This window comes from Ictidomys tridecemlineatus, chromosome 12, assembly GCF_052094955.1.
Source record: "Ictidomys tridecemlineatus isolate mIctTri1 chromosome 12, mIctTri1.hap1, whole genome shotgun sequence".
NCBI lineage: Eukaryota > Metazoa > Chordata > Mammalia > Rodentia > Sciuridae > Ictidomys > Ictidomys tridecemlineatus.
Genome location: NC_135488.1, coordinates 23,983,596 through 24,009,001, shown reverse-complemented (window position 1 = coordinate 24,009,001; position 25,406 = coordinate 23,983,596). Strand labels below are relative to the sequence as shown.

Here is a 25,406-nt window from a genome sequence, read left to right as displayed (position 1 = left end):
CAAGAGACAAGGAAACTCTGAGAAACTGTCCCAGCCTCAAGAATCCTAAGGAGGTCTGAGAGCCGAAGGTCACGTGGGACCTGGGAGGATCAGGTGAGGCCTGAGGAGGTCCCGGTTCAGCCTGGGCCTCAGTGGATGGTATCCCATCTGAAGGGCCCCTTCTGTATCGCAGATCAGCAGCCGACTCCTGATGCTAACGGCAGGGGACACAGGCTGTGAGGTGCAAGGGAACCGCTGGTCACTGTGCAGATTTTCTGTAAGTTCATGACTGCTCCGAAATAAAGCGTTTCTTACAAATCTCCCTCCGTTTATCTAGAGTGTTCAAATTCATAGACGCAGACGTAGGGCAGTGGCTGCCAGGGGCTGGGGAAGGGGCACCGGGAGCTCGTGTCTGATGGGGACGGAGGAGTGCTGTGGGTGGAGTGTGGGGACGGGGCGCAGCAGCTGGGCCTGCTGGATGCCGCTGAGCTGTGCAGGCAGCCTTGGCCGAGGTGGCCTGCTGCACTCGTGTGTGTGTGTGTGTGTGTGTGTGTGTGTGTGTGTGTGTGTGTGTGTGCCGTGATTGATGGTTTTTAATTCCCTCCTTCCTCCCGCTGTTGCAGCCCCACCCTGTGTTATGGGCTATTCTGGAAACCCGCTGGCTGGCATCTGTCCTCCAAGCCCTGGGGTCCTTGGGGTGCTCAGCTCAGGAACGAGCATCTACACCCAGTGCTGTCTTGTGCTGGGAAGGCACGTGCCGGCCAGGCGTCTGCACCCCTGTCTGCAGGTCAGCACCCCGTGGACCCAGCCTGGTGCTGCACTGCTGCTGGCCACAGCTTCACAGCCTCCCAGTGTCCTGCGGAGCATCCAATAGGAAGGTATGTGGCCGCCTGTGGTTGATGGTGGCTTCTTCAGGACCTTCATGGGGGGACTCTGCTGGGGGACTCTGCTCTGGGCCTCTCCATCCCTGCCACAGAGTGCGGAGACCGTTTTCCTCACAGTTTCCCTTTCCTGCTTTCACGGTGTCTTTCCCACCCAACGTCCCCTCCCCTCTGGTGACAGCCGTTCACTGCTGGTGGCAGGCTTCCTCCGGGCGTGATAAGTCGTCCTCATTGTCTTTCCAACAGCCCCACAGCCAATAAAAACCAGCCAAACAGTGAAAGGACACTCAGACTGGTCCCCAGAGGGCCATGCAGACCTGAGATGTTGCTGGTGGTGATCAGGGGTTCTGTGCCTTTAAACAAACAGCCCAGTGACAAGGAGCCTTCAGTGAGCAGGGGCAGCACCTGGGGGCAGGCGGGGCTGGGGCTGGGTGCACTGGGAGGGGTGGGAGCTGCCTTGGGGGTGGCCTAGGACACAGGGCTCACCCAGCCACTGAGGGGCAAGGACTGCTCTTTCTGTCCCTGACTGTGTACCTGTGGTGACTGGGCGTGGCACCCCTAAGTTCCCAGGGAATGTTCACAAAACCCACGTCCAGGTCTTGGTCTCCTCTGCTCTGGGGCAGGTGCTTGGGGCGGGGGGCGGGACTGCCAGGATCTGTGGCTTGAAAGGCAGGGTCACCAAGGGCAGCCAGGTGAGGTCACAGGGCAGCGACCTGGGGCGGTCAAGCTCATCTCCCTTCTCAGGTGCCTGGCTGTCATCTGCTCCCCATCTTGTCCCCCTCAGCAAGGGACAACAAGCCCTCTCCTGTCTCACCAGACGTGGGAGGGGAAGGAGAAAGTGCAAGCTCTGCCCGATCCCTGTGCCCATCCAACTCCTCTCCCCTCCCAGTCCTCCCTGGGCCTGGATACAGAGGAGGACCTGGCAGGGCAGCACACCCAGGTCCCTCCTGGCCCTGCAGCCCACACCTGTCCACGCTGGGGTCCAGGATGAGCCCTGCCGGGGTGGGGCCAGCAGAGGCTGCAGCAGTCCGCCAGCCGGGCCTTCCCGGGGTGAGCGGCAGAGAGGGCTGCCGGGGGCAGGCTTGGGGTGGGACCTGAGGTCCTCAGAGCGTCCAGAGAGGGCAGGGTGGGGGAAAGGGCTGGGGTGGGCGTGGGGGGAAGAGGAGGGGAGCTCCAGCGGGCTGTAGGGGTTGACGGCAGGCCATCTCGGGGCACGAGGACACCCAGAGAGCTGGTGGAACACTGCTTCCAGGAGCCTCAGTGAGGGCGTGTCCCCAGGAGGGTGGCCCAGAAGTTGTGCCCTGAGCAGGGCCTGGGTCTCGCCCTGCCATCGCTGGGGTCGGGATAGAAGGGAATGGCAGAGTTGGGGCCCTCGTTCTCTCCTGGCCCTGGACATCAGGAGCTGCAGAAGTGTCGTCCCCCTGGGCACGGCCCATCCGAGGTGGCTCAGTGGAGCCACTGCCCAGTCTCTGGCACTAAGGACTGCCTCGTCACCCAGGGCTGCGGGCTGCACAAGTCCATCTCCCTGGGGGGGCGCTGAGCCCTGGCTTCCTTCCCCCTCATAGGACTCAGAGGGACACGCAAGCTCCAAACAGAACCCCGAATAGAGACGGTGGACAGAGGCTGCTGGGCTGCTTCTAGGGCAGGCAGGGCCACAAGTCCTCATCTTTGTGGCCCTGCCTCTGGCCTGTGCAGGACCCTGGGCCAGCTGCGTCCTGCTTGAGGCCACAGCAGTGGCCCATCGATCCCATCTGTCCCAGGAGTCAGAAAAGGACCTGGGACTTTAAAAATCCCCAGCAGTTGACACAAAAGGCCCTTTCAGGGCATTTCAGCTAACGAGGGACCTGAAGTCCAGGTCCTGAGTGGCCGATCTCTGTCCACACTGCCCTGAGAGAAAACAGACATCAAAGTCAGCCAGGCCCACGCTGCAGGTCTCCCTGGGGGCAATTGCTGAGATTTCCCCCTTCACCACACAAGCTGAGTGTCTGGATGTCAGCCGCCCTGGGCACCCACCTCCATGTAGAGCAGATGTGCAGACTGGTAGCCCAAACAAGGTCAGGTCAGCCACCTCTGACACCGTAAGTGCTGCCTCCAGTCAGGCTGCTTTCTTCTGCGGGATCTTTGGGGCCTCCTTTGACGTGGCTGCGGGCACAGGGCTTCCATCCCGCAGAGACGAGCCAGCATCCAGAACACAGCTCTTGGAGTCAGTGATGGATGGGGTCATTTCTGGAGCACCCCAGCTGGCCCAGCTTGGCCTGGACACGGACCCTTCTGCCTCCCCATCAAGGGCATTGGTGGAGGCTGTGGGATCCACTCAGGTATCCAGTCATTGGAGCTCACGGGGCGTGGTGATGCGGTTCACACTACCAGCCCCTGTTGTGCACACGGTGGGCGTGGAAGGAGGTGAGCACAGTCCTGCCCCGCTCCACGTCTGTGCGCAGAAGACCGGAGGCCATTAAAGCACACCAGAGACGAGCCGGCTGTTAATAGAGAGGCTACTCAGTGCTCCGCACTGTCACAGGCAAGTGGTCTGAGGTTTGGACACTTGGCTCCACTCACTTTGTAGGTGGGGTTTGAAGACCCCAGAAGTGGGTCGGGACATGGCCTCTGCCCTCACTCTCCCATCAGAGGTGGCTGTCGCTGGGCTGTCTCCACCATCAGCCAAGGGAAGCCCCGGCAGGGATGAGGGCGGGCCCAGGTGGCTCTCGGGGATGAGCAGAGGCTCCTGGCACTGCCAGCACAGGGCACACGCTGGCCAAGGGTGGGTAGGGTTTGGACAAGAGGAGAGGGCCACTGGATAGGAGGCGAGAGCCGAGAGTGGAGCCGGGGTGGTGCTGGCCGCCGTCAGAACCACAGGCTTGGAGTCCCCGCTGCGTGCAGAGAGCAGCCCAGGAGACCAGGGAGCCCTGGCTCACACCGCGCAGTGGACGCCCCCACTGGCCACACCTACTGGACCACGTCAGGACTCTGCAGAGCCGGAGGACACAGAGCCCTGGCCCCGGTAGGGACCCACAGCTCAGGTCCCAATTCCCGCTGCTCTGCCCCCAGACTAGAAGGGTGCTCTCCAGGGAGTTTCCCACGGGTGGAGACCCTGCCCAGGGCCTTGGCCACAGCAGCCAGCTCCTTCCTGCCTTTCAGCCTCCTGCCAATCCAAGCCCAGTCCCCGGGTTGCCGTCTGCCACAGCCGGCCTGCTCCCCACTGCAGGCTGCTGGGTGCCGGGCTGTTAGTGCTTTACGTTAGTTTAGTGCAGTTGGAGTCCAAGTGAAAGGAAGCTGGCAAAGCTGAAGCCCCAACTCTGCTTTGGAAAAAAGAGGCAAAACAATTAAGTTGTACATAAACGTATCAAAAAAGTGCAAATAAAGAACTTCACAATGATAAACAGTTATTAGATCTGTGGTTAGGAATGACCTTCAATATTGCTACAAATGATGATCTGTTAGAACACATAAAATAAATACTTAACACTTAATATCTATATGCAACACATTTAAGATATTATGCAATATATTAATATATTAATAACATTGATATATTATGCAATATATTATAGTGAATTTAATTTGATCATATAATAAAATACTTTGCATAAGAAATTGCTATTCTATATGAAATAACTAAATTTGTCTGACTTAAAAAAATAAGTTAAGAAAACATCTTCACAAAACAAATATCCTTCAGTTTTTCTTTTTTAAAATATTTCATTGCATATATGACATACTGGGGTAATAATGATGCCTGATACTGACATACCCCTGAAGACTGCAGAATACTATTTGGTCATTATCTTACACAACATATTAGATACGTGATCTCAATCCTAAGATTTTTCTGGCTCACTTTTCTTCAAATTTAACTACTGTTTAAATTTAAATTTAAAATTTTAGCTGATAAAACAAAAAGCACCATCAGTCAGAAGTTCACAATGATTTCTGATAATTTTTCATTTTAAGATGGATTTTCCTAGTGGTACAACTGTTACTGGCACTGTGACAACATTGGGATAAGTTTCTGATATTTTATTTCAAAATATAACCTTTAGTATATCTAGAGCCGACGATTCTCACACAATTTTTCTATCAAGATTTAACTCTCCATACAAATCAGTTTTAATTAGATTCAGTGTGAATCCGATTTTAAATATAAATAAACACAGTAGCATTTTCCCTTACAGACACTTATTTTTCTTACAATTATTCAGCCATATTGATTGCACAAATCAGTGGCTTCCACAGCTGTATATGACCCTCCCTCCAGCCCTCTCACCCCCTCCCGTCCCCTCGCTCTTCCCCAAGACTCTCTCTTCTATTTTCCTGTCGTTTTCCCCACATATGAGAGAAAATATGTGATATTTGTCTGTTTCAGGTTAATTTTTCTTAATATGACTTCCTCCAGTCCTATCCGTTTTTCTGAAAAAATGACAGGATTTCATTCTTTGTGGCTGAATCATACTCTATTTTGTACATTTACCATTTTTTTGCAAGAGTTAAAGGAGTAAGATTTATTCAAGAATAGAAATAGGAGCAAGACTCTCGCAGGGTGAGAGGGGACCCGAACAGCAGGTTTCCATATATATATAAATGTGAGTGTGTGTGTGTGACTGTGTGTGTGTGTGTATTTGTTCAATTCCCATCATATACATATACATATGATACTGGGAGTTGATGCCAGGTATGCTTAGCCATGGAGTGGCATCCATAACCCTTTTTAAAATTCTATTTACAGACAAGGTCTTGCTGAGCTGCTTAGGGCCTCGCTAAGTTGCTGAGGCTGGCTTTGAACTTTCGATCCTCCTGCATCAGCCTCCTGAGCCTCTGGGATTACAGATGTGGGTCACTGTGCTCGGCATACCATATTTTTTTAAAGCCATCCATCTGTTGATGGGCATTAGGCTGATTCCATATCTTGGCTATTGTGAATTGTGCTGCAATGGACATGGGTGTGTAAGTGTCTCTTTTGTAAATTTTTTTTTAGTTGTAGATGGACACGATTAATTGATTGATTGATTGATTTATATTTATTGACCATTTGTACTCCTTTGAGATGGGCGCTCAGATCACTTACACGCTCTCATTCTTTTCAGCCTTTTTGAATCCTTTGTATCCTCTGGATAGCAACCCTCTGTCAGACGAAGGGCTGGCGAGATTTCCTCCCCGTGCAGGCTCTCTCTGTACTCTGTGGACTGTCTCCCTGGCTCTGCAGAAGCTTTTTAATTTGACGAGATTCCATTTGTCAATTCTTGCTTTTAGATCCTGAGCTGTTGGAGTCCTAGTCAGGAAATTGTTTACTGTGCCTACATCTTGAAAGGCTACCCCTGTTTTCTTCCAGCAATTTCAAAGTGTCAGGTCTTACATGAAGGTCTTTGATCCATTTTGAGTTTACTTTTGTACAGGGCGAGAGGTAGAATCCAGTAAGGAGAAGAAATTATGTACGTCCCATCACCAAGCTCATCTTTGCCAGTTTGGTTCCTTTTTATTAAGTGAAGGGTTTCACTCTTCTGTTACGGGTTTTCCAGCGGATTCTGGTTCCTGGCTGTTGTCCTGCTTGGCTTCTTACATGTGCTGGACACTGAATCCTGCAGAGGACTTGCCACCTGTATCCTCCTAAAGGCAGATCCTCCTCATCAACAAGAATCCCAGTGCCCTCAGTTCTCTGTCACCTACCTGGAGAAACAAGCTTGACTCCGGACTTGTTACTACGTTGTGAAATAGGGTTTACCTTTTTTTGTCTTTTTGCACCTAGATTATTGGTGAGGTTGGTCTGGGATTTTCTAGTCTCACAGTGTCCTTGTTCAATCCTGATCTCAAATCATGCTAGTGTCGAACCGAGTCAGATATTTTGTTTGTTTTATCTATTCTCAGGTACAAGCTGTGTAAGGGAAACAATTCTCTGTTCATTGAAGCTTTCGTAAAATTCTCTTTGAAAAAATCACCAGAATCTGGCGTCCGAATGATTTTTATAAATTTGGTTTTGCTTACAATGCTGTGTAAGTTTTCAATTTTACTACCAGAAACAGCTACTGATGATGTTCTCGATGCCTAGCGTTCCTGATGCGTCTGTGAACCCTTTCTATACTCCTCCTGTTCCTGCACTTCCTATTTTATTCCCTTGACCTTGACCTTCCTACTCAGTCGATTTTTTTTTCCATTTGTTTCCAAAGAAATAGCTTTGATTTTATGGATCGTCCACAGTTTGTCTGACTTTTTGTTTGTTAATTTCTGCCCTTATTTATTATTTCCTTTTTCTCTCTAATGGATCACTCTGTTTTAGAAGGTTCTGAAATCAAATAATTAACTGGTCGGCTTTATAGCCTTATTTTAAAAATGCATCAAGAGCTATGAGTTTACTTTTAAGGGCTGCTTTAGCTATGTCTCAGGAGTTCTAATGCCAAGTGGCACTTCATCCCAGCAGTTTTAGATATTTGGTTATTGACACCCTGATTGGTTCTGTGATCCATGAAGTATGGTTTAGTGAATCTTTTTCTAATTATTGTCAACTTTCTCGGCTACTTGGATTCCAGCATTTCTCCCTCCAGGGGCACATAGAAGGTTCGTGCATTATCTAAGTAGGTAACACAGACTCCAGAGGCTTTGGAAGGTCATTTGGCCGCATTGACCCTGCTCTACCCAGTACTTGCTCATGTTGTCTCCCTGCCATGGCTCTGGCCGCAGGGATGCAGTTTTAGTGATCCTGTCTGGCTCTGGTTTGGGAGCCATTGAACTACCTCTCCCCGTGTATTCAGTCAACTACAACACAGGGTTCTACCCAGCGTTTTCACGACTGTGACTGAGAATCCTGACAAGGGCCATTTTAGAGGAGGAAACACCTATTTGAGGCTCGCCTTTTCAGAGGTTCTGCCCACAGGTGGCCGGCTCTGCTCCTCAGGGCTTGGGCACGTCATGACGGAGAGCGGGGCGGAGGGAAGTGCTCCCAGGGTGATGGGGAAACAGAGACTGAGCTCAGCTCACCCATATAGAAACCCCAAAGCCACCCCCAGGGACCCACCTCGCTCAGCCACACCCAGTCCATCCTATGGGGGATCAACCACTGACGGGTCAAGGCTCTCCTGACCCAGTCATCTCACCTGGGAACCGGCCTCACTGTCTCTTCCATGAGCTTTTGGGGGGCACCTCTTACCTAAACCACAATAAACACAAGCTGTTGATATGACAATGTTTTATTTTCCTAATTCAGTCTCAAGTTATTTCATCTTTACCTCCTTCTCTCGCTGCTCTCACCCCATATTTTGATTCAATTTTCTTAAATAAATAATTCTCATCAGGGGTTCAATAGATTGGCCACAACCCTTTTCTCCATTCCTCTGCCTGGGATTGTCTGTAGTGGGCTGCTCTGTCCCCTGCGGTCACTTATCTTCTGGCTGGACTATGTCCCCTAGCAGCTTTCTCCTTAATGATCTCCAAGGGGGAAGCTTGTTCCCCTCTCTGAACTCTGAGGACCTCCTCTGCCCTTGCCCCTTAACAGCAGTTTCAGGGAACTCCGAGGACCATATCCACAGTCCTCCTGGCACGTCGAGGCTGCTCACTCCTTGTCCTCACACACACATCGCGGCTGAGGACGCTGCGTTGCAGTCTCGTTGCTCTTCTTTTGGAATGCCTTTTCTTCCTCCTTTCTGCACTGTAACTGTCATCGTGACCGACACACTTCCTGCCTAGCACTTGGTCTGCTCATTAACTCAGAGCTCCTGATTCTTTGTCCAACCTCGAAGATTTCTGGCCACCTGTCTTCAAATGTCGCTCCTTTGCTAGGTTCTTATTCTTTTCCGTGTGTACGTTGGAAGCTCATTTCATTTTCTGTATCTCTTCTCTATTTGAAGTAAAAAAAAATCATCAATTAGATATGAACTAAACATAGATCAATTATTTTAAGAAGCCAAATTAAGGATCCTAGGAATAAAAAATAGAACCATTGGAAAATCATTTTTTAAACCCCAAGTGGAAGTGAAAGAATTTGTGAACTGGAAAGCGGCCCCTGAAGCTCATTCTGAATAAAATACCTGGAGGCAAACCTCAAGACGTGGGGGGTGAAGAGATCCAGAAAGCGCACTGGGCGGTCAGTCCCTGGCCCTCACTCCTGGTGCTGGGTCACTCTCGGCTTCAGGTGGACTTTTGTCGGAGCCCTTGTCTCCTCTCCACCACGTGCTTCTTCTTCCGGTCCGGGGAGGGCCGTCTTCGCCGTCTGAGTGTCGATAATCCCTGATATGTGTAAATGATATACATGTAACATATGGCAAAGGAAAGGTGTTCCAAAGAGCAGCGACGGGCGTGCGGACGAGGAGGGAGCAGCGTTGGAGAGGAGGCACAGTTCCAAGTCTGAACTGGATGCCGAGTGTCCTGGAGTCCAGCCCCAGGACCCTAGGCCTGCTCGCTGGAGGTGTCTGGGCTGAATGAATGCGGAGGAGCCACTTCTCCAAGCCCCTGACTCCAGGGGCTCTGGGTCGACTCCCTCTGAGGTTGAGGCTGCAGAGAGCCAGCCTCCGGTGCCAGAGGGGACCAGGGCATGGTGCATGTCCAACCCCGAGGCCACCATGACGGGGTTTCCTGCCTGCGTCTTGAGAGCAGGCTGCTGGGCAGCCTAATGAAGATGGGGTGTGAGGCTCTGCTGCAGTGGGACCCAGCGAGGCTGCATGGACAGGCCAGCCAGGCCGCCTTTCCCATGGGGCACAGTGAAGCTGACCAGACCGACTGCACTGACCTGAAGAGGTGGTCAGCCAATTCCCGTCTTGAAGTCCATGAATCAGCTGCTGCCTGGTAAAGAAACACTTGATCTGTCAGTGCTGTGGGCTGGCCAGAAGCGGCCGGACTGCTGAGGGTGTCCGCCATGGCAGGGAGAGGTGGATCCCCAAGCCGGGCATGCTGCCCCTCTTGGTAGAGGTTGCAGTTACAGATCAGCGTGTCCCACCTACTTAGAGCCAAACCCAGGACTTCGTGGAAATTAGTGAAATATTTGTGCCAAGGGGCCCCTGCTGAGTGCCCTATGGAGACAGTCTGCCATGGGGCAGTGCTGCCCTGACTTCAGGGGACGTGGGAGGGGGGATAGCAGCACGGGCACCAGGTACCTGCACCATGCATGCTCAGCACAGTGTGACATCCGTTCTCCATGCCAAGGGGACTGACGGGCATACTTGCAGCAAGCGGAGGCTGAATCAGTGGCCAGTGAAACAGTGGCCACACCTTGGCCTTCTAAAAATCCCATCAGTTTAATCTCATTTAACCCAAACCCCATCCTGGGAGGATCTGCAGGCAACTGAACGGCGTTAGGCTGTGCTGAGCCGCGAATCTGACTTAGGGAAAAAGGTAGAGGCTGCCTCAGCCAAAGCCCAGCCACTTGCCCCCTGCGAAGTCCTACCTGCACCGACTCTGGTGGACGAGGACCCGTCCCCTGGAGCATACCTGCAGCTGGAGCTCATCCTCTCAGGAAATGATGCTGAACCTGGGTTCTGTGTTCTAAGATATGCTGGACATGCCTGACGCGCTGGTGCTCTGGTCACTTGGCATCAAGCCTGGCCCCAGCAGGTCACATCTGCAAATGAGCAAATCGATGAATCAGGCGGTTGTCAACTGCCTGGTTTGGTGGTGACTTTGAAATGACCTCAGCCATTACCCTGGGGAATCGACCTGCAATGTCCCCTGCTCCTTTCATGTACCCTGGGGACCTGCCCCACAGGGGCCACTTCCCGAGGGTGGGCTGTCTTGTAGGTCACCGTCCACTGCGATGCCCTGGACGCCCGCATCAGCACAGGCTGCCGTTGTCTTGGAAGTGCGTTGCTCCTTCTGCAGTGAGATAGCGGCTTCCGTGTGGGTGCCTGAAACCCCCAGCCCCGGGCAGTGCCACCTCGGGTTGGGGTGGGCAAGCCAGGCCGGCTTCCTCATCTGGGGTTCCCTCCATGCTCTCCCTCCTGCAGGTGCCATCAGAAAATCTGGGCCCCTGGGAAAGCAGGAGGAGAAGGCTTCTCTCCGTCTCCCAGGAAGCCCAGCCGTTGTTCTCATCAGGCTCAGAAGAACAGGACCCAAAGGAGCCGGGCAGCTCCTGCTCAGCCCTCTCCTTCCCCCTCCCCCCCCGGGGGGATGATCAGCCCCCGATGGAACAATGCAGGAGAGGACGCCCCAGGTTGCACTCTGACCTCCACCTGTACCTGCAGTCACTGACCTCCACTGGCAAGTCAGGGCCCCAGGCCTGGAGGGACTTTCTACAGCACTTTCCAGTAGATGGGGTCTCATCAGTGGACGTGAGACAAAGCGTGCGGCAGCTGCGGGCCTTGTCAAGGAGTGACTTAGAGACAGCACAGGGGACAGAGGGTGGGAATTCTTGAGTCCGCACCCTCTGTCCCCATGGGTAACTCCTTTGGCCCTTCTTTGCACGATGCCCTTCTATGGGCCGCCAATGCGCCAGAGCTGCTGCTCTTACCTGCAGACTTTGAGTCCGGGTCAGGCAGCACGAGGTGGCTGACCTCCTCTCGGAGCCCTGGGAGCTTCTGGCCGAGCGGGAGCGGCTTTCCCTGTAGATCATGTGACACACCGTGGCAATTGAGGGTAGAGCTCGACTGTGTGCCTCAGGTCTTTGACCTTCCATTTTCTCTTCTGCAAAAGGGAACATGGACCCCGAAGCTCACGGTTGCAGAGCACCTTGCGGGTTTGACAGTGTCCCTGAATGCTGGCCGGCGATGGCAGCTCTGGTGGCGGCTACCACGGGGGGTCACTGGAATGACACAGTGCTGTCACTTTGTGCAGGTCCTGTTGGTGAGGAAGGCTCCGTCACAAACATTTATTGATCAAATACCTGCTTCGTGGGGACAGCACAGAGTGCCCACGCCACCAAGCCAACATTGTCCTCTTCTTCTTTCTCTCAAAAATCTCCAGTTGGGTCTGATGATAGAAATTTGCTCGGTAGATAATGATCCTCCAAAGACGCCCAAGTCCTAATTCTAGGACTACCTTGCCTCATGCGGCAACTGGAGATGATCCAGGATTCTCTGGGTGGTCCGGCGGAATCTCAGGGTGCTCACAGTGAAATAGGGAACCGGGGAAAGTCTCAGAAAGAGGGCGGCAGGAGAGACGGGTGGGTGTGCTGCCTTTGGATGGAGGAAGGGCCCTGAGCCCAGGGTGTGGGCACCACTGGACGTTGCAAGGGCTGGGGGCTGTGTCCTGCCCCGGAGCCCCCAGGAGAGGCTGCCTGCCCCACCCTAATGTAGCCCACCAGGACCCACCTCTGACCTCTGACCTCCAGAGCTTTGGGCTGCTTTGTGCCACTGTTTTGGGGCACTTGGTTATAGCAGCCATAGACACGAACCCACTGGGAATCTGACACAAGTTCCCTATGTCCAGCCAAAACTGGCCAAGTGCTTGCTATAGCAGCCGCTGTAGCAGCTGCTGAATTCGTGGGAGGAAGGGGCCAGGGCCAGGCTCTGAGCCCCCGCCTGTGTGGAGCTCACGGTGCCACGGGAAGACCGTGTCCAGCACGTAGTGGGACATCTGGGAGGGATGTGTGCTGGATTAGGGCGTGGGGAGTCTTCTGTGGTCCCAGCCATGCAGCGGTCACTGAGACACTGTGGCCCCACCCGGCCACCTTCCCTTGCTGGCCACAGCATGTGGGCAGAGTCGGGGCTGGAGGCCACGGGTCCCGGGTGCTGGGAGCTGAGCAGGGGCAGTGCTCCATGGAGCCCAGCACCTGGCCGGTCGCCCCTGACTGGAACCCCTTTCTTCTTCTCCCTGCGCTGTCAATCAGTAGAGAAGACACAGAGACATCTAGGGAGCGCGGCTAATCAGCCAGGCACTCCATTAATGAGGCACCATTTTCTGCACTTGATTCTCATTACAGTGAGTTTATTTTCGTTTCTTGTGTAGGAGAGAAAAAAACAGGTGCTCACATTTAGCCTCATCAGCTTCCTGTTACTGTTTGATTCACTTATTATTTTTAAAATAGGTCTATTTTGGAGGAAATGTGACCTGGAAGAGACCCACGGTATTTACTCCGGCGGCTGCTGGGCTGCTGCGGGAGGGCGTGTTCCCGGCGGGGGTAGGAGGAACCAGGGAGCCAGCTGCAGCTGGCCACACACGCTGGCCGCCGCTGGTGTCCTTTGTCTGTCTGCACAAGTTCCTTCTCTTCCTTTCTCAGAGGGAAGGGCCTGCGTTGACATCTCCAGGTCAGATGACCAGGGCAGGCCCAGGGCAGGCTGCTGTGTGTGGGGGAGTTGCACCAGTTCCTAAAATGGGACCCTCTGTTCCCAGTCAGCTGGGCACCCTCCCTGAGGGCTCTGAGCCCACAACTAACCTCCTGCCCTCACCTGTCCCTGTCCGCAGTCAGGGTCCCTGTCCACCTGCAGATCCCAGTTTGGAGGTGCAGCTTAGGGACTGCGGTCCTCCCTGAGGGGCAATGGCACACAGTGACCACAGCTCAGAGTCTTCTTGCAAACAGAAGGGACGCCCCGTCTGCCTGCCCATGCGGGATCCGCGACGCTGGCCTCTCGTTGGAGCGCAGATGCGCCATCTTTCAGCCTCATCCCAGGGTCGTCCTGGCCTCCCGCCTGCCCTGTCTGTTTCCTTCGTGAAGGGCGGGCTTCATATAAAAATAGCCCTCCCGGGCATCGTGGGGCTCCTCGCAGGTTCCCATAGAAACCAGGCAGTGCAAACATGTGGAGGATTTTTTCTCAAGTGAGCCCAAAATTTTATCCTCCAAAGATTCAGGGTCATTCTGTCTCACAATTTGGAAGAACCCTTGGCTGCTTACAGAAGGTCTTTAAAAAGGAATTGATAAAGTGCCCTCGTCCTCTCCGTTTCTCCTGCACTCTCACACACTGGTTTTGTTCCATTTTAGAGGAGCCACAAAATGTCACTTCCTGAGGTTTCCAACTCACCCCTCAGGAGCTGGGAAAAAGCCCTTTTGAGATAGAACTCCCCAGACTCGGAAGGCAGAATGGGAAGAGATGCGTCACTCCTCCCGTTTCAGAGCTTGGCCTCGCCCGGGTTAGGTCACTGGGAAACTGTCCATCAAGGAAGGGAACCTGGCCTCCAGCTCTGAACGGGTCGTGGGAGGCAGGTGACATGGAGAAGCAGGGCCCCTCACGGCCTGGGGCACCCTGCCTTGCGCAGCCCAGTTCAGTTGAGGTCAACTGCGCTTGGTCAGCGGAGGCCTCTTCAGGGCGTCGAGCTGGAGGGTCAGGAAGACGTGGAGCCAGGGCTTTCGTCCCTGTCCCTTGGTTTTCTTGGAGCTCGTACTTGGCACAGGCGTGGGGGGCCGGGCCGGCAGACAGGAGCAGAGCCCAGCAGCCAGGCCATGAGGTCATCCCTCCAGGCCCAGCCGTCACTAGTGGAAGCCGCTCCTTGCAGGGAGGACAGCCCTGCAGAGGTGTGCTCCGGCTTCGCCCTGGGACCAGGCCAGGGCCACGCTCCTCTGAGTCCCCCTGGCCCAGGACAAGGGCATGGCTTCCCTGGACAGCAGCCCCTGACTGAGTCCAGCCCTGACCTGCAGAGGTCTTCCCCATGGGTATTTTAAAGGTAAAGGAGCTCTCTCTTGGGTGGGGTGGCTTGCAGCCCCCGTGAGGAGGAAGTTCTGGCTCCCTGGACCTGCAGCTGTTCGGAGAAGGAAACAGGGTCTTGGTAATGTCAGGTTGGGCCCGTCCAGGGCGGCCTCAGCCCAGGAGGACCCGCTGTCTTGGTCAAGGCCTCCATCCTCCACCAGCCGCCAGTCACACTTCTTCCCTGAGTCCTGGTCACCCTGACCTTGACCGTGGCTCTGCCTTGCCTGCAGCCTGCCCGCCCACCCTGCCGTGTGCTTTCTAGAAGTCTCCATCCACCAACCCCCTGAGCCTCTCGCTCCCCCTCCCTGAAGGGCTCTGCTGCCCTGGGTGGGGCGCAGCCCCTCTGTGTGGGCACCTGGGGTCCTCTTCTCTCCTGTCCACAATTCTTCTCTGACACGGAAAGGGCACAGAGGGAGAAGGACCCTCACACACCCGGGGAGGACACCATGTAAAGACAGCCATGGCCGGGTGGCGGCCCTACAGGTAGCAGGGCCAGCAACACGCAGAGCTGGGGGGCTCGGGGACAGGCGCTTTCTCGTGGGCTCACAGGGCCCAGCCTGCCTACACCTTGACCAGGGACCACAGGGCTCCAGAGCCTGGCGAGGACCCATTCTGCTGGTGAAGCCCCCAGCCTGGGGTACCTTTGATATGGAGCAGGGCTTGCCTGCTGCCCAAGGCACCAGACGCCTGCAGGACGCCTGCAGCACTCGGTTCTGCACAAAGAAAGCACTTTCATTGAAGGCTGACCCAGGAGGGGGGCACACTGGGGCCGCCTCCCTCTCGGCTGGTGGTGGAGGAACTGACACATGGGGAGGGGAGTGAGTGGTTTGAACAGGAGTCCTGGGAGCCGTCCATCCCCGCAGCAGGAGGTCGGTGCCCAGTGTGCCACTGTGGTGGGACTGGGGCTACTTAGGGTCCCTCTGCAGCTGTTGACGACACCCCCTTCTTATCCCCCCCGGGGACCCGCGCTCTGGCCTCGGGTCCCATTCGTCAGAGACCTCAGGTTGCACCCGACTCTCACGTCACCCCAGGCCAGGCCTGGGTCTGAGTCTGGTCCTGAAGACGCTTCTCTGGGCATCGACGTTGCCGTTTCTAGCTCGAGCCTGGGACTGTGTCTTTCATCTGGCCTGTGCATCCCGGGCATCATGCCTGGCCCCCAACCTTGGCCCTTCTTGGGTAACTCTGAGCCCCGGGTCATCAGTGCCCAGAGCTGCATCCCCGCAGGATGTGGGTGGGGGGCAGCAGGGTGCTCAGGGAGCCCAGGCTGGTGGAGGGCTCCACTGGGAAGAAGGGGCTGCCGGCTGTGTGCAGAGGGGCCTCCTTAGAAAGCCCATCTCCCCCTCTGCAGGTGTGCGAGGAGCACTCACCTGGGGAGACCTTGAGAAGCCATGTGCAGCCCGAGTCTGTCTGGAAGGAAGGGCGGGAGGGTGCCTTCCCCGCAGGCTGCTCCTCAAGGCACTTCCCCGACTTGAAAGAGACAGCGCCCAGTGCTGCACGGCGCTGCCCTCCCTTGGAGGCACTTCTCCAGGGGAACGGCGATGCTCAGCTGGCTGTCAGTCGCGGCCCGTGATGGGCCGGGGAAAGCGCTACGCTGTGAATTAAGCTGACTGATGGGGACGCCAGTTTTATTAGCCTTCTTCCTTGGGTGATAATTTCCATCTAGGAGGATGAGTTACTAAAGAGGTCCTGCAGGCGCCTGTTTGGATGATGCAGGCGTTTTAATAAAGCCTGCCTTTCCTCCTTCGCTCTGGTTTTGAATATTTGATCTTTGTTGGGGGAATTGTTTCCATGCTGCTGGCCCAGGATTGGGCAAGAAGTCGACAGCGCGGGCCGTTGGGCGTCTGGCCACCTCAGCGTCGAGACTCACGGCTGAGGGGCCACAGTCCTGGGCAGGGTGCCTCTGGAAGAGGGTTACGGGAAGTCACAGGAAAACGGAGAAGTGGCGCTCAGACATCAGCGGTTGGCCGCAGGGACTCAAGCCCAGACAGGAGTGTCCTGTGTAGTGAGAATATTTCAATGTGTGCGTCTACCCCCCATTTCCTGTGTGTCCCAAGCCAGGAACCCACTGAAAGCTCCGTGGACCCCTCCCAACCCCTGCAGGGACCCCTTGCTGAGCAGACCCCACACCTTCCCCTCCAGAGCCGTCCGCTCCAGTGTTGGGCTGTGCTGGTGACCGTGACTAGAGCCTCTAGTAGTTACCAATCCCCCGGTGATCACCCGAGTTGCCCCCAGCCAGCCAGAGGCTTCACCTGCCCCCTTCCAGCGCGATATCTCCTGAGGTCTGCCCCTGGGCCTTTGCCCTTGATCTACCCTCCTCCCTGTGCACCATCCCCGGAAGGCTCCATGGCTCCTCCCTTGTTGGCTTGTTCAGTGTCCATTGTCCCTCAGAGGCAGCCTCCCTGAGCTCCATCCCACAGCTCTCTGCTGTCGGGAGTCACCCCAGAGGTGGTTTGCACCCGTCTCCTGTGCACTGATTTCCTGCACATGCTGGAACACCCTGGAGGGGTGGGGGGACTTGGCCCTGGGTCAAGGACTGGAGCAGGGCTGGCACCCACGGGAGCTGCTCATAGGTCCTCTGCAGGCAAAGCCATCCTGGGGGCCTCAGTGGAGGACAGGACCCTGTGACGATGTGACCTGGCTGCTCCGGAGGACTTAGGTCTTACCAAGAGCCCTAAGCTTCGTCCACGAGAAGAGCAGATGCCCTGCTATCAGAAGGGCAGCCGGCCCGCTCTGGTCCCGGGTCTGTCCCCTGACCAGCCCTAGGAACGAGGGCACAGGGATCAACACTCTGGGCTCCTGAACCAAAAGGCCTCTACCCAATTAGCCTCTGGCATCATTGTCCCCCCAAACCAAAGCCTAGACAGTGCGTGTCCCCTGCTCAGGGTGACCCTGTTCACCTGACCCCGTCCATCAGCCATGATCACTCCTTTGATCTGCACACACGGCTCAGCTCTGCACGTGTGATGGTGAGAGGCCGTGAGCATGTGTGAGAGCCGGCTTGAGTGTGTGCAGCAGGAATGGGAGGAGAGGAGAGTGCCAGGTGTGAGGGCTGTGGGTGAGCAGGCGGGTGTGCGGGCCCTCTGGGTCTCGGCAGTCTCGGGAAGTGTCAATGAGGGCGTGTGTGGAGTGAAGTGTAGGTGGGTGTGAGGCAGTGTATGTGTGTGTGACAGCCTGGTGTGTCGGTAGGAGTGAGAGATGCTGGGTGTGATGACAGAGGTGTGAGGAAGGTGTGAAAGTGCGTGTAAGGTGGGTGTGTGCACTGTGCCAATGTGCACGGTGAGTGTTCACCCAGCATGGTGTGCATCCTGCCATGATGTGTGTGTGTAAAACAATACCCTGCAGTGTGAGTGTGCACATGGTGTGGGTGTCGATGTGTGTGCATTGTGTTACACACGTGTGTGCACAGGTGCGTACAGTGCGTGTGGCCATGGGTAGGATATACAGGTATGCATATGTGGTCTGTGGATAAACGTGGGGTGTATGTGCAGTGTGAGTATAAACATGCCTTATGCATGTGTGGGCACATGCTGTGTGTGAATGTACATGTGTGACATGTGTGCACATATCAGTGTGTGTGCAACCCACGTGTTATCTAGGTGTGCACACTTGGTGTGTATGAGCATAAACTTGTATTTTAATACACATGGTGTGTAAGTATGTGTGACTGCACACATGTAAACACCACATGATACACTTGTGCACACACCTGGTGTTTGCCGGAGACCCTGCTGCTCGATGCACAGACGTCTCACTCCTGCCCCTGCAAAGGAGCAGTGGTGCCGGAGAGCCTTGTGCCTGGAGTTCCGTGCTATGTGCCCGGTGCTGGGCCCGTGGCGGGGTGGGCTGAGCAGTCCTGATGTGGCTTCTCTGGCTGCTGAGATAGCCGCAGGCTGTCGTGTGCCTTTGTTTCCAGGAACTTCACCGTAGACACAGCAATTGTGCCTTGTGAGCAAAACCAACTGTCCACATTTGGTACTATTTAGTTATGTTGAAAAAGTCCAGCCTTTTGCACTGGTGCACTGCCGAGTGCCCTGTGGTCCTTGCCCGGTCCCCACGCTGCAGAGCAGGGGCTGCCCCTTGACATGCTGTGCTCTCTGCAGTCAGGATGTGCATGGCGCGGCTCTGCAGACAGGGCCACCTCTGCACCCTCTGTGCCCTCTGAGCCCTCTGAGTCCTCTGAGCCCTCTGTGCCCTCTGTGCTGGGTGCACCCTTTAGAGGAGCAGGTCCTGCCTGTATCATGCAGCCTGGGGACGGCTGAGGACGTTCCAGGGCTCATCTCTGGCAGAGAATTGTGACACCAGCCAGGAAGGGACTGGGAGCTTTGCAGTCTGGTGTCGAGTTGGGTTTTCAGCTTTTAATCTCACAAGATCTCTGTGAAATAAGAAATACATCTGTGCATACATCTCTGTCCCCAGTTCCTGTCACACTGCACCTCACTTGTCACTCCATGAGTGTCAGGGGCCAGGCGAGCCTTTTGTTGGATAGTTGGTCTCTGCCCTGGTTCCTGCAGCAGAGCTCCCGACCCCGTGCTGGTTGCCGAGTGCAGGGAACATTTTCCATCCCCGTGAAACAGGGCTCCTGGGCTCCTGGGCTTTGGCTGGCCCTCCCGGGCGTAGCCGGCCACCACAAGAGCCCAGCGGTGGCTAGAAGCCTGGAGCCATCAGGGGCCCACTGGATCAAGGGGAAAAAACATTCTGGTGGGTTCCCAGGTCACTGGCGGGTGACGTGTGGGTTTCCAGGCTGAGGTGGCGACAGGCGCTCGGCTCACTTTGGGAGAACTGGGGGGCAGGCCAGTTCCTGCCTTCTCCCCCAAGGGTCCTGTCTTAGGACAGGTCTCCGGGACTCCAGGCGGCCAGCAAGGGTGGTGCCCCAGGTCCTGGCGTGATGGGACCAGAGTCTGCGCCACCCAGATTTATGGGAAAGCCTCACCCCGGGAAAGGCTCTGGCTGTCGCCAGGGAGGAAATTACAGAAGGAGCAGCCCAATAACTCAGAGCGCATGAAGGGTGACCTACCGAAATTTGTGCTCCTTCTACCCGCCACTCCCTGGCCTTTCCCCCCCTCTGGCTTCCAGGGGGCCATTTTTCAAATATTCCAAGCACCTTCAGACTTGCTGCATCTGCAGTCTCTGGGGTTAGAGGACGGAGGGGAAGAGAAATGGCTGAGCTGCCCCTTAGCCCCAGCCCCGGGAGAGGCGCACGCAGGCCGGCCCCACCGCAGCGTGTCTTCAGTCATTGACGTGGAGGGGCCGGGCAGGGTATGGGGAGGAGGACGAGAGGCCCGAGTCCCTGGTTCTGAGAGCAGCTCTGACCCGGGCAGCTGGTCCCCATAGCGCCCTCTCCTTGTCCTCAGAACGTGACTGTGTTTGGAGGCCAGGGCCACAAACGGTAAGGAGGTCTGTGGTGTGGCCCTCTCCTGCAGGACCGATGACCTTAAAAGACGGGATTAGCACACACGGGAAAGACCACGTGAGGACCCAGGAAGAAGACGGTGCCGCAAGCCCAGGAGGGACCCCGGAGACGCCCGTCTGCTGCACCTCGATACCAAACCTCCAGCCCCCAGATGCGTGGTCGAAGTCCCCTGGACTGTGGCTTCTGTAGCACCAGCCGTAACCAAACCAGGTGGAGAAGTGGCTGTAATTGTGGAATCGCCCATTAACACAAGAGTGAGCCCAGGCTCAGCTTCCTTCTGGCCGGGTCCCCAGGGCCTGTGGCCTCTCCACCAACCCCCAGGCCCAGTGGCCTCCTCCACCAACCCCCAGGCCCAGGGTCAAGGTTCTGTTGACAGAAGACTCAGTGGAAGAGGCCAACTGTGAGGACGCCCAGCTTCATTTCCATGGACGTCCTGGTGAGTCCAGCCTTCAGCCAGCCCAGCCCGGGGCCAGCTGGGCCGCCGTGGTTTTGTAAGGCCCCGATGACGGGAGGGTCCTGAGCAGCTGGCCCCCGTGGGAGTCGGCTTCTTTGCCAGGCATCCAGCCAGCTGGAGGCTGAGGGGGACGCGTCAGTGCCCCCCGTTCTGCTGCATTGTCCTGGATCCCACCACCCATTTGCTCAGAAGCTCCGGGATCCTCCACCAAGCCCCAGTCTAATACCCACACCGTCTGCGGGATGATGGACGGTATGAGAGCTCTGGTGGAATACAGAATCCAGTGACCGTGGGGTCTGCACACCGAGGGAGGAGCAAAGGATGGTGTCCACAGAATGGTGTGAGACAGAGGTCAGAAATCTGAGAGCCCCGGGATAAAATCACCACAACAGTTTGCGGGTCTGCATTTTACAAGGCACTCGCTGGCCCAGGTGTAGACAGGTGCCAACAGCTCTGCCTCAGTCCCTTAGGGCTGTGAGGCCTGGAGTGCCATCCTCACCCGGGGCCTCCCCTCTCAGGCCCAGGGAGATCCCTGCCCCCAGCAGGCGCTCATATGGAGGCTGAGCCCGGGACAGGGTCAGCCTTTCACTGCCCGTGTCCTCCCGTGTTTCACAGCAGCCTCGGGAGGTCCGTGGGGCAGGGAGCAGAGGGGGAAGGCCTGTGACCAACTGTGCCCAACGTCACCCAGAACAGAGCCAAGTGGGCCGAGGCTGAGTCCTAGGGGGTGCACCTGGAGCCTGGAGCCAGGGAAGCACAGGGAACAAGAGCCACTCCCCGGGGCTCCAGCCCACAGGGACTCCTGGCCAGCGGTCACATGGCTGGGGGACAAAGGAATCCCTGCCAGCTGCCTGGGCCTCAGAGTCCCTCCACCTCTTTCCTGGACGGTGTCATATACCCGGAGACCGACCATCCCCGACCTCAGCTCCAAAGCACTGGGTGGGCTTCTGGCCCCCAGCGTCTCTGTGGCCTGTCCCTAACCTCTCCAGGGTGACCCACAGATACTCTGTGTCTCAACATGTCACCACGTCCAAAACAGTCAGCGTCCCCCACCCCCACAGGAGGCCTGCCTCTGTCCCTAGGGAGGGGAAAGGTGTGTGTGGCCATGTGCAGGACATACATGTATGTACATGTGGACTGTGGGTCAACGTGGGGTGTGTGGAGGGCGAGTATAAACATGCCTTATGAGTGTGTGGACACGCACTGTGAGTGAATGCACATGTGTGACATGTACGCACATATCGGTGTGCGTGCAACCCACGTGTTATCTAGGTGTGCACATGTGGTGCACATGTGAGTGTAAACGTGTATTTTAATATACATGGTGTGTAAGAGCGTGTGACTGCACACATGGGGGGAAGGGCACCTCCATCCACGGTGGCTTGTGCCAGAGACCTGGGGTTTCCCTTGACCCCGTATCTCCCTTGCCCCAGAGTGGACCCCTCTTCAGGCCTTGCCAACGTGGCCTCCTACTCAGCCTGGATATTGGCTGGGAGATGGTTACCTGTGTCATGGACCGAGTGCCCCTGTCCCCAAGGCCACATGGTGAAGCTGGGACCTCCAGGATGGCCGTGTTTGGAGATGAGGCCTCTGAGGAAAGACTGAAGTGGAGTGAGGATGTGACAGTGGGCCTGCGTGACAGCACTGTGTCCTTACGAGAGGGACTTCCTGTCTCCCCAGGTCAAGCACAGAGAAGAGACAGGACTGTGACCGCCTGAGGTCTGGGCATGGGTCCGCAGCCCCGGTCATGGCAGCTGGAGTGAACAGACAGAGACAAAGGTCAAGCTGTGGTTTTTTATTACACTGTCTCGTTTTGTAAGAGAATCTTTCCAGAAGCCTCGTATTCTAATGTCGTCAACGTATCCATTTCTTCTCAATGATTTTCCTCTTGCATCTCATTTAAAAACACTTCTTCTCTGTGTGGCATGACCCTCTGTGTTTCACTAGAGATTCTGCTACCGACTCTCATACCTCTGGGATCTGCCTGAGGGGTGTGTGTGTGTGTGTGTGTGTGTGTGTGCGCGCTCACATGTGCATGTGACAGAGGGGCTCTTCTCCCACTGTTTCTGCCCACTGCCCCCTGGGTTGGGTCGCTTTGCCACCCCTGTCCCCTCTGTAAGTTTGGGGCCGTCCGATCGCAGGTTTGGAGAGCAGCCCTGTCTGGTAACTTCCTTTGCTCTCAGGAGCGGCTCTCTGAGCACTCCCTGGTCCTCCAGGGTGGTCCATGCTCTACCAGAGGGAGGCTGCCTGCCAGCGTATCTGGGACTGGACAAGAGGCCCGGCCACCTTGAGGAGGCCGTTAGAGGACTGCTCATTCCTGCGCTGGCTTAGCCCATTTCCTGCAGCTGTAACAAAGTATCAGAGATGAAAGTCTATTCCGTTCTCAGGTTTGGAGGAGGAAAGCCCAAGGCTGGGCAGTCCATCAGGTGGCTTAGGAGTGCGTGACTTCATGGGGGTAGCGTGTGTCAGAGGGACATCCCATGGCATGAGAGGAAGCCAGAGTCCAGGACCTGGGGTCCTGGGGACACCCTCAGGCCACACCAGCCGGCCCTCCAGCTCCGTGCTCCCCAGAAATAAAGTGACGTTTGGTTTTTGCAGAGCTTTGTTCTGCGGCTGTTTTCCTGATCCACGTGAGTCAGGGCAGTGAAGGGCTCGCTGTCTCGTTCTGTCCCCAGGAGGTGACATGCAGCAATGACCCGTCAATGAAATTCCATCATTTTCTCCATTGTCGCCATTCACCCTGACCTGGTGGGTCCGTGGCCTCCTCGCTGCTCCGTGGCAGTCCCTGTCCTGGGGGTGGCGGTCTGCGTTCCTTCTGTGCCTGAGGACTGGACCACCTGTCCACCTGTCCCAGGGAGCACCCCTCTTCGTTGCCTGGTGTTCGGAGGCCCTCCGTGTTCCCAGCTCTCCCTTCTTCCTCGTGGCTCTCAGAGCAGGATCGTTGATTCCGTGAAGAGCCCTGTTTGGGTCTTTACTGAAGTGCGTGGGCTCTGGCCATGCACGCGGCGGGCGATGCCCAGAGACTGCGCCTTTGTCTCTGTGGAGCTCTGTGCATGGCCCCGTCGCGGTCTCTGGGGGCTTACTGTCCGCACCTGGGCTTGTCCCCTGTTGCCGAGGATGGGTGTTCCAAGCGCTGGGTTTGGTGTCCTTCATCTCTGGACAGAAGGCATCGGTGCTGGGCTCGGGTCGCTGCCTGGACAGGCCCTCTCATCTGGGCCAGAGTTGACCGCCGTTTCCCTGGGCTTTCCCTGTGGCTGCCAGGCCACCATGGACAGCGCTGACCTTCGCTTCTGCCTCTCCAACGCTGCATTGGTGGTCTGCTTCTCCGTGCGCAGTCTGGGCAGACCTCCAGCCAGGGCTGGGGACGAAAGCACGTCCCTCTCCGTCCTGACTCGACCATGACCATGGCCCCCAGAATGTCGTGCTTGACCCGTGTTCTGAGCAGAGACATGACCACAGTGGCCTTCACCGCAGCAAGACACGGTGCTGCATGACAGCAGCAGACGCTGCCGCGTGTCCTGACAGGAGCCACAGGAGACATGTCTGGCCGACTGCCCTACTCTCCGCCCCAGCCCGCCGGCTCTACTGCGAAATGTGCTGAGTTCTGTGAGGTCCCCTCTCTTGGCCCCAGGTGCAGGATCTGAGGACACAGCAACGGGGCTTCGCGGTCTGGGGAAGTCCTTCTGCCAGGGAGTGTGTTGTGATTCAGTCACGAGTGGACCCGCTGGGAAGGCTGGGAGGCCGGGTGGGGGACTCCGGGTCCCTGGGTTGGGGTTGGGGGCTCCAGAGCTTGAGATTCCCACCAGGCCCCCGGGGGGTGTGGGAGAGGCCCAGATCAGCTCCTTCCCGTCAGCCATGACTTTAATTTGGGGGAGCCAGGCCTTCCAGGACTATGGGTCCAGCACAGTCCAACTGTGCCCTTCTCCTGCCAGCAGTGTCCCGTGGCTCTGCCCTCAGACTTCCCAGGCCTGCGAGCTGTCCCATCGCCCTGGCCCCGGCCCACCCGGCCTTCTCCCAGCTCTGCCCCTGCTGCCCTGGCCTCCACGTCCCCAGGGCCCAGGTCGGGCCTTTGTGAGGAGTCCGGGAGCAGGAGGAAGGGCTGTATGATGCATATTTCTCCCTGGAGGGGCCCTGCTCCCCAGCGCCCGGGCAAGCTGGCACTGTGTGTGCGCTGCTTCCCACACTGTCACTGCCGTCCCCTGCCGGCAAGGGCTGTCCTGACCTGTTCCATCTCCTCACCGCCTCTTCGGCACCCGTAAGGCTCTGTCCAGAGGCTGCCTCCTCCAATGACCCGCTCTCCTGCCCCAGGAGCCTTCCTGCCCAGGGCTGTGACCTCCACTCTGGGCCAGAGGCAGAGACAACCGCACCCCGCACGGTGCACCTCTGCCTGGCCCTGCGTCTCCGGAGCCTGGCGCTGCGGGTGGCACACAGCGTGCGTAGAGGCTGGCACGGGAAGCTGGGCGGTGCGATGTCCACAACTGGGGCACTATGTGACTGGGTTCTGGGTTCTGAGTTCTGAGTTCTGTGTGACTGGGTTCTGGGTTCTGGGTGACTAGGTTCTGGTGACTGGGGTTCTACGTGGCTGGGTTCTGGGTGACTGGGTTCTGGGTGACTGGGGTTCTACGTGGCTGGGTTCTGGGTTCTGGGTGACTGGGTTCTGGGTTCTGGGTTCTGGGTGACTGGGTTCTGGGTGACTGGGTTCTGGGTTCTGTGGACTGGGATTCTGTGTGACTGGGTTCTTGTGACTGGGTTCTGTGGACTGGGTTCTGGGTTCTGGGTGACTGGGTTCTGGGTGACTGGGATTCTGAGTGACTGGGTTCTGGGTTCTTGGTGACTGGGTTCTGGGTGACTGGAATTCTGGGTGACTGGGTTCTGGGTTCTGGGTGACTAGGTTCTGGTGACTGGGGTTCTATGTGGCTGGGTTCTGGGTGACTGGGTTCTGGGTGACTGGGGTTCTACGTGGCTGGGTTCTGGGTTCTGGGTGACTGGGTTCTGGGTTCTGGGTTCTGGGTGACTGGGTTCTGGGTGACTGGGTTCTGGGTTCTGTGGACTGGGATTCTGTGTGACTGGGTTCTTGTGACTGGGTTCTGTGGACTGGGTTCTGGGTTCTGGGTGACTGGGTTCTGGGTGACTGGGATTCTGAGTGACTGGGT

At 56.5% G+C, this 25,406-nt stretch overlaps 2 long non-coding RNA genes across 3 annotated transcripts; one reads left to right on the top strand and one right to left on the bottom strand.

Moving 5' to 3' along the window:
• The first annotated feature begins 4,479 nt into the window (after positions 1 to 4,479).
• LOC144369118 (uncharacterized) lies at positions 4,480 to 22,173 on the top strand. Its single transcript, XR_013428568.1, has 2 exons — positions 4,480 to 20,238; positions 21,934 to 22,173. It is a non-coding gene; the product is annotated as an uncharacterized LOC144369118 (long non-coding RNA).
• Positions 8,020 to 10,433, bottom strand: LOC144369117 (uncharacterized). Of its 2 annotated transcripts, none has more exons than XR_013428567.1 (4): positions 10,225 to 10,433; positions 9,571 to 9,623; positions 8,873 to 9,071; positions 8,020 to 8,682 (listed from the first exon to the last, which is right to left on the bottom strand). It is a non-coding gene; the product is annotated as an uncharacterized LOC144369117 (long non-coding RNA). The 2 variants fall into 2 exon arrangements; XR_013428566.1 differs by having other exon boundaries at positions 10,269 to 10,433.
• Positions 22,174 to 25,406: the final 3,233 nt, after the last annotated feature.